Genomic DNA, 15,225 nt, shown 5'->3' with positions numbered 1-15,225 from the left:
CAGACATCAGCAGACATATGTCATATAGTTTATATTAAAAAGGAAAATATGGGCCATAGCCCAATAAGATGAAGATCATTGCACTAACTAACACTCACTGTGTTCCCAGTGGAAGCATCAAAAATAAATTACAGGTATGCCTGCGATGTGGAGGCTTTTTTTAAAGTGTCTTAAAGTAAATGTGTAGTTGCTGTCTGCTTGTGATTGCTTAGCATTTGCATTCCTTCAGAAGTTTTATTAGCCAATTTAATTAGTTAATTTCACTACAGGAACGGCCTTCAGTTCTCTGTGGAAAAAATATGCTGTATCAGTATTGGCCATTGGCAGGAATTCATCAATATTAACATAATATAATCCATTAAATCCATTAAAATGCATCAAGACATATTATATATAGACACAGTATATAACACAATCCATCCCAGTCAGCACTACCCAGTGCACTGTAAACTGATGTTGGTGTTAGGGTTTGACCACAAGTGTCTGACACCTAAGTGATGTGTTTTTAATTTTTGCTGTGCTTTTATGTAAAAGCTTCAATTTGCTTAAAAGTCCCCAAAGACAGCACATGCTGCTGTAGATGACACATTATTCAACTTCATGTTGTCAGCAAAGACAAAGTGCTACAAAAATGATTAGGACACAGTATTGTGCCTAATCCTGGACTGGACCGCTGACAGGAATTTTGCACATGTAATCAATTATTACAGCACATTAAAAGTTGGAAGCAGCTTCTGTAATAATGGCTGCCCCTTCTGCCACTGTAACAGGCATGGCTGTGTGGACTACAGAGCGATTTGGAGGCAGACGAACATGCTGGCCCCAGAGGGAGGACAGACGCTAAGGTCACACAGAGGGCACTGGGAGGAAAAAAAGTATGTGTAAGTGCATGGATGAATGACTAATATCTATATGAAAGTGTGACCTCTATCTAGACGTATTGCAAGCACGTCGCTATCAGGCTAAGGGGATAGCCAGAAAAAAAAAACATCCTAGTGAGATAGCAACTTAGTGTGTGTTTGATTTTATCTGATTTTGTGTGAGGATGTGTGTACACAAATGGAGACGTAGCATCCACACTCACATGTGTATCCACAAACTGCACAACCCACACACAGAGCAGGGAGATACTAGGTCAAGCTGTCCATGTGTCATTAAAAATGGATAACCATTTGACTTGCTAAGGTGTGTGTGTGTGTGTCTGCTGCTATGAAATGTTTTTTTATCAGGCTGCCACTGAGGAAATAAGAAAGTCCCCCATTCCCTGATCCATTTTGGGTGAGTCATTGGCAGGTACGAACAGGAGATTAGACTAATGTGTGAGTGAACATGTGTGTGTGTGCTTTGAAGTGTGTGCATGTGGATTAAACTAATCTGTCCAAATGGTGAGTTTAAGGTAGAGGAAGAGAACATGAGAAATTAAACAGAGGTAGAGGATAAGCTATTTAATGGAGTTTTTTTCTTCCCTCAAAATAGGGTTGAGGAGGCAAGGAGTCCAGATTTTCTCGTTATTCATTACAGTGCATGATTAAAGTTGAATGTAAATTTGTCTTACAGATAGTTTTTTGGTTGTGACGTCTGAGTAGATGCTGCCACAGCATAGAGATCATCCAATAACCGCTCCTGAGTGATGATCTGCTGGATGCAATCTCAGCCTCCAGCCTTTGGCATCGCCTGTAGCCAGTAGCTGGGGGAGAAGATGACATAACTGGTGCACAATGCTAGGCTAAGCACATGCCCAGGCTGGTCAGTTCCAGCAGCTTCAGCCAGGAGGGTAGAATTATAAGCTGCATAAGAAAAATAAATAAATGGCCATTAATTTGTGGTGCACATTGATATGGGCTGATACTACTTTCACACAATGCTACAGCTAATCCTTAACAATCAACTTCACCATTTAGCATTGATTAAAAGTGCAGTCACACAGCATGGATCCAATCAGACTGCCTCCATAGACTAACAGCTAGCATAGCTGTCTAAAAGTTGAATGTTAGCCACAGATCAGACACTAGTTTTTGCTGAGCTTCTTTATCATTAGCAGTGTGCAAGTGCACTAAACCCACATACCTGTACCAGATGTAAGCTTTGTATTACACCCACATATTTCATGTAAACCCACGGCTTTCTTATCACCGCCAGGTTTAATTTTTATTTGTGCTAACCCTGCAAATATTTTCCCAGTAAATGCCGTCATTTCCTTGTTTGTTTGGCACTCAGCAAACGGGGGTGTTTTCTTCTTGAAGTGGATTGTTTCTGATTACACAAATCACTTCAGTATGAACTCTGACAATGCATAGAAACATCCATAAATGTATAATTAGCTTCAAAATTATCATGAGAAATGTATTTGGACCTTCATGCTGTTTTTTTTAATGTTTTTTTCCTACATTAATTCAATTTTAGCCCACACAGGATGTAAAAGCAAGTAAAGTTTGCTTTCACCCATTCACACACTTTATCTTTTTTATCTTTATCTTTAGTGCTGCATAGAAAGTTAGAAATATCACTATAAGAGGCTGCAAGTGGAAGGAAGAACTGTGTCAAACTGTGAAATTAAGAAGCCTGCGAAATCCCAGTCTGAGCCAAATGGCTCTCATTTCACTACGTTATATAATATAAAAATATGTGGACACGCAGCCATGACATGTATTTGTAGTCTGATGAGGTCAGGAGAGGCAAGTTATTAAAAAAAATTAAAATTTTTTTTGAAACAGAAGCTGCAACAATTAGTCAATGAATGGAACTTTAGAAGTGTTAGACAGCAAACAGGAATATTTTCAGGACATTTTCCACCCGTTAGCTCCTCACTTACAGAGCACACTGCATCCTGGATTTATGCTGAATGTTGTCCCTGGACTTTAAATCTGTGTTGCAGCAGCAGTCTTACATAATCCTTCTTGAAATTGAGCTGTAATGACACAAAAACCTGCACAGCCAGGAGTACATTTCTGTCCTCTCAGGTAGATCCTGTCCCCGATCGGCATGTTTTTTGTCACGTTAATGCAAGCTGCTTAAAAAGTATAGCAGGATAAAATTCAACAGCTTTGTACGATACACATTTCTCACCATGATGTGTAACTGACTGCTGTGGATTTAGCATTGAGGATTCACTACATATCGTGCCCATCATAAACCTGTCTATGTATATTTTATGCATGTGTTTTAACTGTGTGTCTTGTGGTCTGCCCAGCATAACCTTTCCTGACACACCTAAGGAATATTCAGTTTGTTCTTTGACCCCGAGCATGTGAAATGTCAGACGGTGACTACAGATTTAGGTGGGACGCACGCAGGCAGGCAGCCAGAGAGGCTTTGTCCAAGGCACTGACATTTTGGGGAAGAGAATGTGAAATATTGGCTGACATTTGTGATAGGGGACTGTGTGTTTGTGTGTGTGGGCGTGCACATGCGAAGACAGTTGTGTGACGCACATAAGCCTGGGAGCAATAAAGATGAACGAGAGAGAAGACACAGCAGACTAGATTTGAGGCAAGAACATGCATGCTGTCTGAAAGATGTGGCTATTGTCCCACTTTACGCACATGTACTGGACAATTTAAGAGGTTACTTGTCATGTTCATGGTCTACTGATTTGTTTGGAGACTCGGGCCACGACATACTCTTATGGTCTCTGTGCAGTAATAGGGGGTAGATCAGGCTAGATCAGTATGACTTTATAGGCCCAGCACTGCAGTAAATTGTGCATCCATTACAACATCCCTTTAAAGCAGGCGTTAGTGATGAAGAATTTTAATGAATTACTTTATTTTAGGCATTTTTTTTTTGGCCATATTTCTTCCTGAACTGGAAGATGGATACCACTGCCATAAAATGGTTAGCTTAGCATTAGCTTAGTATAATCACTGGAACCATGGAATTAAACAGTTTAGATGTCTAACACTAATACGTAGTGTTGATAATATGATGCTCCAGATAACTATCAACTCAATGTTCAGGGGGAGGATTTTGTTCCCAAAGATATGACACATGGTTATGTTTATACTCTAACATATAAGATTGTATTGCCTGATGTCATCTTATCATGGGACCGATACAGCTGCAAAAGTCCGCATTAGGGTGTAGGTTAAGGGAGGAGTGAGTACAGGCACCATGGTTGAGGTTCACCCAGGTATCAAGGATCTGTGTCCCTTAAACCGCAAACTGTTTTCTTTTCACTGCCTGCAAAGTTTTGTTTCTGCCAATGGTTATGTTTCAAAAATACAGAGAAATTTCCAAAGTTCGTCATAACCCAGCACCAGCACTGGGATGTGGGCCGGTACATAAGCAAACCAATGATACATTTCGTTAGCTGCTCTCTGAGGTTTAAGCCAGGTTAGTTTAGCTCCTAACCCATGGACCAAGCCACAAAGTAGACCAATGTTACATCATTGTCTGTGAACCAAGGTTACCTGAAGTCATGCAGACACTCAACAGTGTGTCAGAGCCAGAAAGGGTAGACAAAAGATCTCTTTTAGACTTTGCAGTAGTGAAATTACAATTAAAAAGGCTGTATGACAAATACTGCATTTTACATAGTGTTTACGTAGTGTATTCAGTCACACCATTGATTTCACCTTTTTGTGAAAAAAAAATAGTTGTCCCATCTCACAGTAATATTTCAGGCTGACTGAAATCTTTACTGTAAACAGCACACCATCACTTTGGTAATGATGTGAGCAGATGTCTGGAAATCATGACAATGCAAGAGAGACGACATCGATATTGCTGTGAATGAATCACCTCCAGACTGTGCCAAATGTAAGAGAACACCCTTACAAGTGAGAAAAAGAGTCACATTCACCTTAATAATGGAACACAGCATCCCTGTCACCTTCTTAGAGAAAGTACGCAGATGTAAAGATGTGGCCTAGACCACAGAGCAGCACACAATATGATGCATTTTAAAGGTTTAGTGGATTAAAAAGCTTTCATCCAAATTAAGTCTTACCTTATGTCCTGTGATGCATGACATTGCATATAGCACATTACAATACAGTATAGTGCTACAGGGGTGCTGCAAGGCATTCTGGGACGTGTGTATAAAAACAATAGGCCAATGCTCTCTCCAACACCTGCAATCTGAAAAGCCCTTAAGGTTCTCTGGCATAACCTGGGATATATAAGGACAAAAAAAGAGTGACAGAGACAGCATTGAGAAACCAATGAAACTAAACAAGCTTAATTTAAAACTGCTAAAAACCCTGGAGGCTGTGCTGGAAGCGAAACAGGGACAGTCGAGCAGGACGGTCAAGGGCAATCCAGTGGAACCCTTAAAGCATGACTGCTCCACAAACCGACACTAGTGAGCATCGTGCTGCAGTGAGTCTGTTAGTTGCATTTGCAGTGTTTTTTTCCCTCATATCTTTTGGCAGGTTAGTGTTTCTTTAGGAGACACTGCCAGGATAGACAACAAGAAAGTGTCTGAAAGGGAAAAACAGGAAGAGAAGGTTAGGGAGATATGGAAGAAGAAAAAGGAAGTCTTATGGGAAGGAGAGAGAAAACAAAGAGGAGAGGTGATGCCAAGGTACCCCGCTGTTTTCTGTCTGACTAGAGGGCACAGCTACATTTCCTTTGTATGATTCTGTTTCTTACCTCTCCCACTCTCTCTCTCTCTCTCTCTCTCTCTCTCTCACACACACACACACACACATACATATACACACTAGTGGTTCCTCAGTAGCTACAAAAACCTGAGTTATTGACTGTATAATACTGGATAATCTGTGCAGCTAGCATTAACAGTGTACCCCCATTCTGCTGTTTCATAACCCTGTAATGTACCTATAGTAGTGCATGTACCCATAAGGAAATCCATCTAGAGAATCTTGAAGCCATCAAAGATGGAAAAATTCAGATTAGAACACTTCCCTGATCTCCTCCTACTATCCTAAGCCTGTCATTCCTCTCCTACGGCTGCAACAATGCAGGTAGTCTCTCCATCAGCTGCCGTCTCCCCAGGAGGACTACGTCTGGCGCAGTTTGCAGCCGAGTGGAACAATCACGCAGTCACACCTCAGGAACAGAAGGGGCCCTCTCCCTCTGTTGCAAACCCATCTTTCCAGTCAGGGTCGTCCTTGTCACGCAGCAGGTTACGACACCAAATGCTTTTCCACAAGGCGGAGAATTTCAATGCCACGTTTCTTGTAACAGCCACATTAAAGTGGAGCTTTTGATCAGAGGTTCTTTAATTTTGTTCATCTGTTTTTTTCTTTCTTTTTTTTTTTTAAATTTTACCGACCTGGCAGGGAAATGCTAATTGATGCTCCCAACCTTTTCTCTGAGGTCAAGTGATGACAGGAAAGGCAAGTTCCTGTGATTTTTCTGAAAGAGGAGATGTAATTAACAGTCAAAACATTTTAAATGCCAAAAATGCTCATCAGATCTTGAACTTAGATTAAAGACGCACCATTAACAGGCCTGCATAAGTAGTGAGTGTTGACATGTTAGTTTCCTCCTCTGATTTCCTTTCTGTTTTTTAGGTTTTTCAACACATATTCTTTGACTGTCTTCCTGTCTGGTGGGCTCTGATTAGCTGTCCATCAGCCTGTTTGTTCCCTTTCTCCTCCTGTCTTTCTGTCTCAGCAGCAGTGAAATTCTTATAGTTTTACTCTCAGCCGCGTATACCTGCAGATTTGAAACCCTCTTCCTTTCTCTTTTCTGTGTTTGCAGCCGCCGTATCTGCCCAAACAGTTCAGCCTTCCCCTTATTCCTGATTTGTCTCGCTTTTGTCATTGTGAATTTTGTTTCTTTTCCATCACCTCTCTCCCCTCTCCTCTCCTCTCCTTCTCTTTGTATGTTTGTGTGTGAGGAGAACGAGAGAGAGAAAGAGAGCGAGAGACAGGCGACAATGTTTTCAGCCTTTCAGCCAGTCTGAAGCCAATCAATGGGAACTTATCAGGATGTGCTCTGCTCTGCGGCTGTCTGCAGCTGAATCCGGAGGCAGATAGGACTGAGCTGGGTCTGTCTGGGCTGGGCTCAACAGGGGGTAGAAGAGGGAAGGCTTATTAAGTATGTGTTAGTGTGTGTGTGATGAGGCAATTTGTGTGTGCTGTGCTGTCACTGAGAAGGATAGAGAGAGGAGTGTTTAATTGTCTTTGTGTCAATCAGGTAGAATATGAGTGAGGAGGGCTGTGATGATCTGTAGTGTGTTGCTAAGTCTGCCAAGCATTCTACTTCTTCTTACAGCATATATGGAATTTATTGATAATTGATCATTCCTTCTTGTTGATAATGCCTCTGGTTAAGTTATGGTTAACATCCATGTCTGCCCAGACTCATATATCATACTGATATGAGTGCTCACTGAGGTGGCTCTATCCATCCTGACTTTAATCCAAACATAGGCAAAGGGGTTGAGATTGAGGGGAGTGATGGGCAGATGGACGATGCCTAAGGAGACAGCTAGCGACCTGTGTCGGTACACATCTGTCCCTCATACTGTAAGTTCATTTAACTGGAAGCCTTAATAAAATTCAAATTCAAATTAATATTAGGTAAAAATGTACATTTTATACAGCTGTGATGAATGACAGTATTATGGAGGTCAAAGGAGACTGACTCACTTTTGGAGTCACCCTCAAGTGGCTGTTTGAGGAACTGCAGTGGTTGGGACAGACAGATGGCTTTTTGTTAGCCTTTTGTTAGACCTATCAGTAGCTACCTGCAGTCCTTTGCCCTGGTGAGATCTTGCGATGATTCAGCAACCTTGCAAGTTAATTGGAGGAAAAAACATTTTTAGGATTGATTTGACACAAAGAGATATACAAAGCTTGATGGAGCAGTCCTGTTTATTTGGGTGATAAATGCAGTGATTTATCACGTGATGATTGAATATAGGTGAACCTCTGTATCTATGAGCTCTTTAGCTCGCTAATTGTAAGTTCAAACCACTCTGAGTGCAGAGACACACACACACACACGCACACACACACTGCATTTGTAACAGGCTGTTTCTCATGTGACTTTGGCAGCACTATGGTAATCACCAAGGCAACAAGTTACCTTAGTGACTTTTTTGTTGTTTTGTTTTTACCTTGCCACAAGCTTCCTGCTGTTAATTTCCAGAGCAGATTGAGGCAGATTGCTTAAGGCAGTTATAGACGTCAGTAACGAGGGAGAATTTCCTCTCTGCACTTTTGATTCAGCACCTTAATACATTTTATAAAAAGTCAAAGTAATCACTCCATTTGAGGAACAGTTGGAAGTTGCTGGTTAGACACAAACTGTGCTCTAACGCCATTACATCTGCATTAACCGGACCTCCATTCTGCTATTTCATAAACCTGTTTTCTTTTGCTGAGTATTTCAAAGCCACACATTTTATTAAAAGTCAAAGTAATCACTCCAGTAAATTCACCTCCTGATGAAAATCGGATTTTCGTCAGAGCAGCGGCTCCCTTGGCGTACTGACGACCAGAGGAGACTAATTGGGGTTTCAATTAGTGGTCTGCCATGCCAAACGACTCCTCCTATCTCACTAATTAATACCTCCAGTCGGGGAGTAATTGGAGGAGATGGCTGGGTGGAGGGGCCAAAAAGGGGGTACATGAAGGGGGTAGATGAATGGATTATGAGGAGGGTGAAATAAAAGCAGGTGGATAGATGGATTGAGGTAATGGCAGAAATTGAGAAATCCATTAACAGATAATAAAAAATCATATATGGAATGGAGGTAAAAGATAAAAAATTAGATAAAAGGAACAGTTGGAGGGACGGATAGGACCATTATAAGCAAATGAGGGGTGATGAAGGGAGGGAAGAATGTAAGGGTAGGAAGAGAGGAAGGGTGTGATGAAGAGAGGAAGGGCGTGATCAAGGGAGGGGTACCATTTGCCTGGATCTCAAAGGAAGCATGATGGGGGATAGAAGAGGACACAGAGGAGAAAGATCACTAATGATCAGTCTGCAGGCCTCACTGTGTGTGCATGAGAGGGTGTGTGTGTATGTGCGTTGGGGAGTTGCCATGGCAATAAGTGGTGCTCGTTAGAGACAGTCCATCAAGTAGTCAGCAGCAGGTGTCCGTCTATGGCCCGCCCACGCACACAAATATCTATCAATCAATCTGTAATTGGTCGCTGGTGCTTTGTTAGTGTTACCTGTGTGTGTCTGTCTGTTTGAAGCAAATAACAGTGAAGCAATAAAAGTATGAGGTTCTTATTACAAAGGGCCAGTCTCAGAGAGAGCAGCATGCTGAGGTCACACTCAGACAGTTTATGAAAGACAGCAGGGCAGATTCGGCCCTTATACTAAGCCTGCAGACAAATGAACAAAAACAGTAAGTGTTGGACTAGTGTTGGTGTTGGGAGAAAGCAGGTTGCAGTTGTGATTCTTCCATAACCCTAATGGTAACCCTGGGATGTGAACTGGATGCCACTATAAACAGGTTTGCCTGCATATATGCAGATACATATATGCATTATATGCAGGTAGTTTTTCTTACTCTCACTACCAGCAGGGGGAATATTTTATCTGATATAAATCTTGTGGTTGGTGAATGGATTCGTTTTTTTTTTTGTTTACTCCATACATTTTAACTTTTCACTTTTCTAGCACTCGCTCAAGTGGGCTTAAGGAACTATTGATGTTTGTTGACATTGCCCCAGTCCAAATTAATTAAGAACCACCAACCTTCCGGTTATTGGACAACCCTGCTATTGGATTTAGTGTTGAGCATACTGCCATCTTTGATCCGGCCTGAACGCAATAAAGAACACAAACCTGAAGTTGCATGCAGCACCACATTTGTCAAAAAGACTGAGAACAGGCCAAATGCGATTTTGTGTTGCAGGCTGCAGCATAGAACTCAGCAGGAGTTCAGCTAAAATATGCAATCACATGTGCAGACTCTCTTTGTCCTGAAGCATTGTGAGTGTAGAGTTTATTGTTGTGATTTTGTATGAGAATCACAGCTTTAAAAAACAAAAAGTGAGATTGACACAAAAATACCCCTCTTTTTTGGCAACCGCATCCTGTTATTTCAGCAGTTATTGAGTGAGTGGACTAGTGATTTGCTGAACTGCCCATTTCAGACTGGCCTTATTATGTGACTCAACACAGCAGCAGACAAAAACAAGTAAATTGTGATGTTATTTTGTAGTGGGTTACAGTGTTTGCAACTGGTTTCTCATTATGTTTACTTGATATGTTCTGCAGAATGTAAATACACTAATGTCTTGTGTTGCATAGAGAGCTACTGAAGTTCCCTACCAAGTAAGCTAGCCCCAGGCTGCACCCTTAAATAAAACCATAGTGATGGTGCAGTGTTTCTAGTGTGGTCATTGCCTAACACCCAAAATGCATGATAACTGTTGTCAGTCTGCCTTCGTGTTAGGTGAAAATCAAAACCTAGCTGCCTCAGCCACTAATACTGCCCTCCAATGTTTAGTAACAGAGTTCTGGATGCTCTTATTGGTGCTAGTTGGGCTTTTTATGCAGGCAACCCAAGCGACAACGTCCAGGGCTCAGACATGAAGCCAAAATGGAAATGTTAAAAATTGCAGTTCACCGTGCAGCCTCTAGGGGCTGGCTCCAAAAGTGAGTAATTTCCCTGATTTACTAGACAAATATATGAAGCACCTGGCTTCAGTATTGGTTTTCAGTCTGTTTAATAGAAATAACACTGACTCCTCGCTAAAGTTTGTTTAAAACACAAAGCAAAGCCATATTCAGCTGTCTGTGCTGTGTATATTTATACCCCACAAATGGAATTAACAATGCTCTAAATTTTACATGCCCTCACGCATTGCTTTCACAGCAGTCTTCAAACCCTGAGGTGTGCTGAGTTTAATTTATTCAAGGCCACACAGCACCAAAGATGAAGCAAAACTCCTCAGTAAATACAACACAAGCCTGATTATGTCCACGTTTGCTGCTACACCCACTATTCCTGCTGTGTTTTTACAATGAGGCACACGCATCCCTCTTCGGCAGAGCAAACACATCTTCATTGTTGTCTAAAGATGACAGATGATTCTTCCAGACTTAACAATTATGGTGCCTCTGATGTGGCGATAATGCTGTATTGATTTAGTAGTGATAGAATGGCAGAGTTCTGTGATTTGATAAAGCATCTCCATATGTGAACAATAAGTCAATTTTTCAGTCTGCAGCAGAATCATTTCATGCCTCCCATATGTTTCAGCTGCAGCTTTCTATATGACTGAACAGGGATGCCTTAAACAATAAATACAGCAGTTTGTCACAGTGTGATGTTGTATATTTGGGGGAAGATGACTGTGGCTAGTGAAGTAATTACCTCCCTGAGATGAGTTTGCGTTTTCCTGACAGTGTAATTGTAACTCCAGGGACTCTGATCTTATATATGTGTGTTTGTGTGTGTGTACATTGTGCTTTGTAATCTCTTTCATGCATATCTTCTTTAGTGCGCATGCTTGTGAGAATCCCTCCTTGTTAGGCGCAGTGGATTCTGCAGAAAGGAACCAAACATCAGCATGTCAGGCAACAGCTGGGCAGGAGCGAACATCAGAGCTGATTACCAGACACTGTGAACATTACTAAGTCAGCAATGACAGAGCTGTCTGTATTTTTGCTACTTAAGAGAAAAGTGAAGCCTGTAAAAAATGAAACAGCTAAGCTTATTATTTGATGCCAGAGATGCTCCTGTATATGGCTGATATTGGTATTTGATATGCCTATTATTTTTATGCAATCTTCTATACAAAGCTTTTTATTTATCTGTAAGCTTTCACTGATTTCCCCAGAGAGTACCCTCTCTACGTGTGAAACAACAAAATAGTCTGGCAGCTTTGGAAAGCAGCACATCGTGACTGTGAGCGGTAATAATGAGACAAACAAGATAAAAACTTTTTGCCATCCTTGCCTATGAGACACATTTTGCTATACAAGCTTTCTGGAGTAATTTGAGTTTTGTTTAGCAACTATTTGTCTTTAGCATTGTTGCTCACTGTGGCCCCATGTTGCCCCCAACATTCTGCATTAGTGTACAAATTATCAATGCTACGCACTGCTATGAAATCATGGATGGTGGCTTTGAGATCAGTGCCGATAACAAGCCGAATGGTCCCTCAGTAGCCTTGGGAATGTGGCATTTGACAGCATTTTACACAGACTTTGACGCATTAAAGACCTCTCCGTGATGTCACTCACTGGTTGTTTTGTGCAGCATCATGCTCCTAATATCCTGATTATTCCAAATACAGAAGACAGGACACTCATGCTGTGACCTGTCCATAATTATTACATTTGTAAAATTTGAAGTGTTAATTTAACGAAAATAAGCAACTTGTATAATAATTTACAAACTTATCACTAGAGATCACTGGGGATTGACTCACTTTTGGAGCGAGCCCCCCAGTGGCTGTGACGAGGACTGCACTCCACTAACTACTGATAGATTCTAGCTGATTACTGCAATCTTTTTATCAGTTAGATGAAATGGCCACCATGAATAATTAGATTATCAAACAGTGGCAGGTGGCGAGCTGTCGACTCATCAGGTCGAGTCATGCTGCCAACAGGCCTGTTTCACAGCTCTTCGAGTTGCCATATCATAGAAAGCCCACATGGAATTCATAACATTAATGATGTCTCAGCTCCATTTATGTGTGACAGTAAACACTCCTGCTGGATCGACATGTAAAGCCTTAAATTAAAAGCAACAGATTCAGATTCCTAACACCTGTAAGAGGCAGTTCGTCCATGAAAGATGAGACCTTCAGACGTTAAACAACACTTACTGTGGCTGCAGAACAGTCACTTAGAGGATTTTCTACAATCTCTCTTGTTTGTCTTGAGTAACGTAATGAAGAGCCTTTGACATAAAACCTGGGGATACAGGGGAACTTTTTCGTCTGATCTCTTAATCTTGAAAAGAACAGCCTAATTGGAGCTAACCCAGACAAAGCTCTCATAGTGCCTAGCCTCTGAGCTAAAAAGGATAATCTGCCATAGCAATGTGCATTTCAAGGTAGTTTATTTTAGTCTAGCTTGTACAAAATTCTTTTTTTCTCAACAGCCTTTCAGTGAAGTGGTTGAATTGGCATCTTTTAATCTGATAGTAGATCCTCTCTCTGGGCTGAGTGAGAGTGAGATGTTGCTCACTGTCTTAGGGTCTTGTTAAATTGTTGATAAGATGGAGCATGACAGTGATAGCCGTCAGCAGAAATGCAAACTGGACTGTCAAGTTGGTCTGACTATGTCTTTTTGTACTTTAAGTAATGACCAATAGATAGATGGCATGGATACTATAGGAAATATAGTGCCGGTAAACCTTCATATATGATAGAAATCATTATTTCACCATCACTCTTTCAGACCCTCCCTGATGCGCTGACCTGCAGTTCGGCTCTGGTTGGTCTTTGAAGTGAAACAAATACCTGTCAGCAGTGCCGCTATAACAAAGTATCCGTGAGAGACGGCTGCTTTTTATTGCTGATAGGTGGTGTGTGGGCACATACATGTGCTGAACGCCAAAAAAGTTGAATGTGTAGGGATATGCATATGTTTGTGTTTGCCTTTTGGGTTTTTTGGGGTAAAGGTCCAGCGCCTCGCCGTATGCATGCATGAACATATACACCCACACACATACACATTCATGGGATGGAGTGATGTGGAGATCCTTCATTGAGCACGTCTCAAGCTCAGCCAAGCATTCACTCTTTCCAGTGACCTAGAAATGAATGACAAGGCAAACAAAAGCTAAAATAGCCCACTCTTTTCCCAAAGGTTCATGAATTCTGTCATCAAGGGTGTGTTTCTGTATAAGAAACAGGTCTTTTTGAGATGAATAAAATATTGGGCTCATATTGTATTCACACCACACTCGTTGAAAAATTAAAAAGGCTCCAATTGAATTCACTAACAATATTCAGAGATTTCTTTGTTTGTAGACCATTGAGTTTAATTTAATCTGATACAGGAACAAGACATATTAAAGAAAAAAAATAAAAATTAGACAAGACAAGAATGTAGACAGTCCCAGGTGCTGCAGAAAATTCAGGTAACTGAGCATTGAGAGATATGCCATCAAATTAATGACATTTTTACACTAATGACAAGTGTAAAATATGTTGAAATGCTAACATTTTGTTAGGGTAGCATGGCAGTACTTTCAGATTCTAAAGCATTCAGTTTGTTATAGAAACATTAAGGTCAAGACAGTTATCATTGCAATACTTAACAAAGTCACTTCTGCCGTCTTGTGTGTGACGTGCTCTCCAGTGGGAAGGCTGTATTAAGGGTTCTGCACACATATTTCTCATGAAGTCTTGGCCAAAAGAACTTTATTCTTGTTCTTGCCACGAAAACGAACAAATATCTCTGTTCTTGTGGAGTATGTAACAAGCTTTGGACTGGACCCCTGCCCACAGCTTCAAAGGCGGCTGGTTGTTGGATGATTTCTAGATACTAAATATGAACCAGTTGCTCTAATGCTTTGACTCAGGAGGCCATTTAGTGATACAAAGTATTGGTATGCAAGGTGCCATTTGCAGCTAGTGATCTTCAGCTTCATGTTCTGTTAGTGCTGTTTTTTTTTATATAGTCTTTTCACCCTAGCACTCCAACAACTTTCTCCTTGAGATGATAATGAAAGCAGGCTTTGTGCATTGGGTATTTGGATGTTTTACCTCACATGTGCACCATGTACATGATGGCACAGTGGATGGTGAATATGAACATAACCTGCTTTGATTTAAATGGCAAGAGATGCTGCAGTGTTGGTTTTCATAGCAACAGAAGCAATCAGGTGCCCCAGATAAATTAGGTGAATCTTCACTCAAAACTATAGTTATTATGAACAATTAGGATCTAGTGTAACCTTCTGTTATATAGTTTCTGTATAACTGGCTCATTGCTCAAGCAAATGGGGTTAAAATTCAAACTCTCAACACAGGATTTTATATTACAATAATTCTAAAAAAACAACTTTAATGGTATAGACGGGATGAACAAAAAGAATGTCTTTAGCTGAACAAAGAAGACAATCCAAAGTCACAGTAGTCAGAGCACACAGCATGCCCTCCCTCTCACCCGTGTTAACGTACATCCAACCAACATGTCAGCTCACAGAAACTGGAAATGGGTAGGAGATGAGGTTTCGACCCACTGAGTCACATCTCGGCTGTCTTATGCATAAACATGATCAGCCGCAAGAGTGTGTGTGTGTGTGTGTGTGTGTGTGTGTGTGTGTGTGTGTGTATGTGTGTTTGTGTACTAATCTGTCTGTGTGCGCGATCATCTGTGTAA

The sequence above is a fragment of the Parambassis ranga genome, chromosome 2 (assembly GCF_900634625.1).
Source record: "Parambassis ranga chromosome 2, fParRan2.1, whole genome shotgun sequence".
Lineage (NCBI taxonomy): Eukaryota > Metazoa > Chordata > Actinopteri > Ambassidae > Parambassis > Parambassis ranga.
This window is presented reverse-complemented; position numbering follows the sequence as displayed.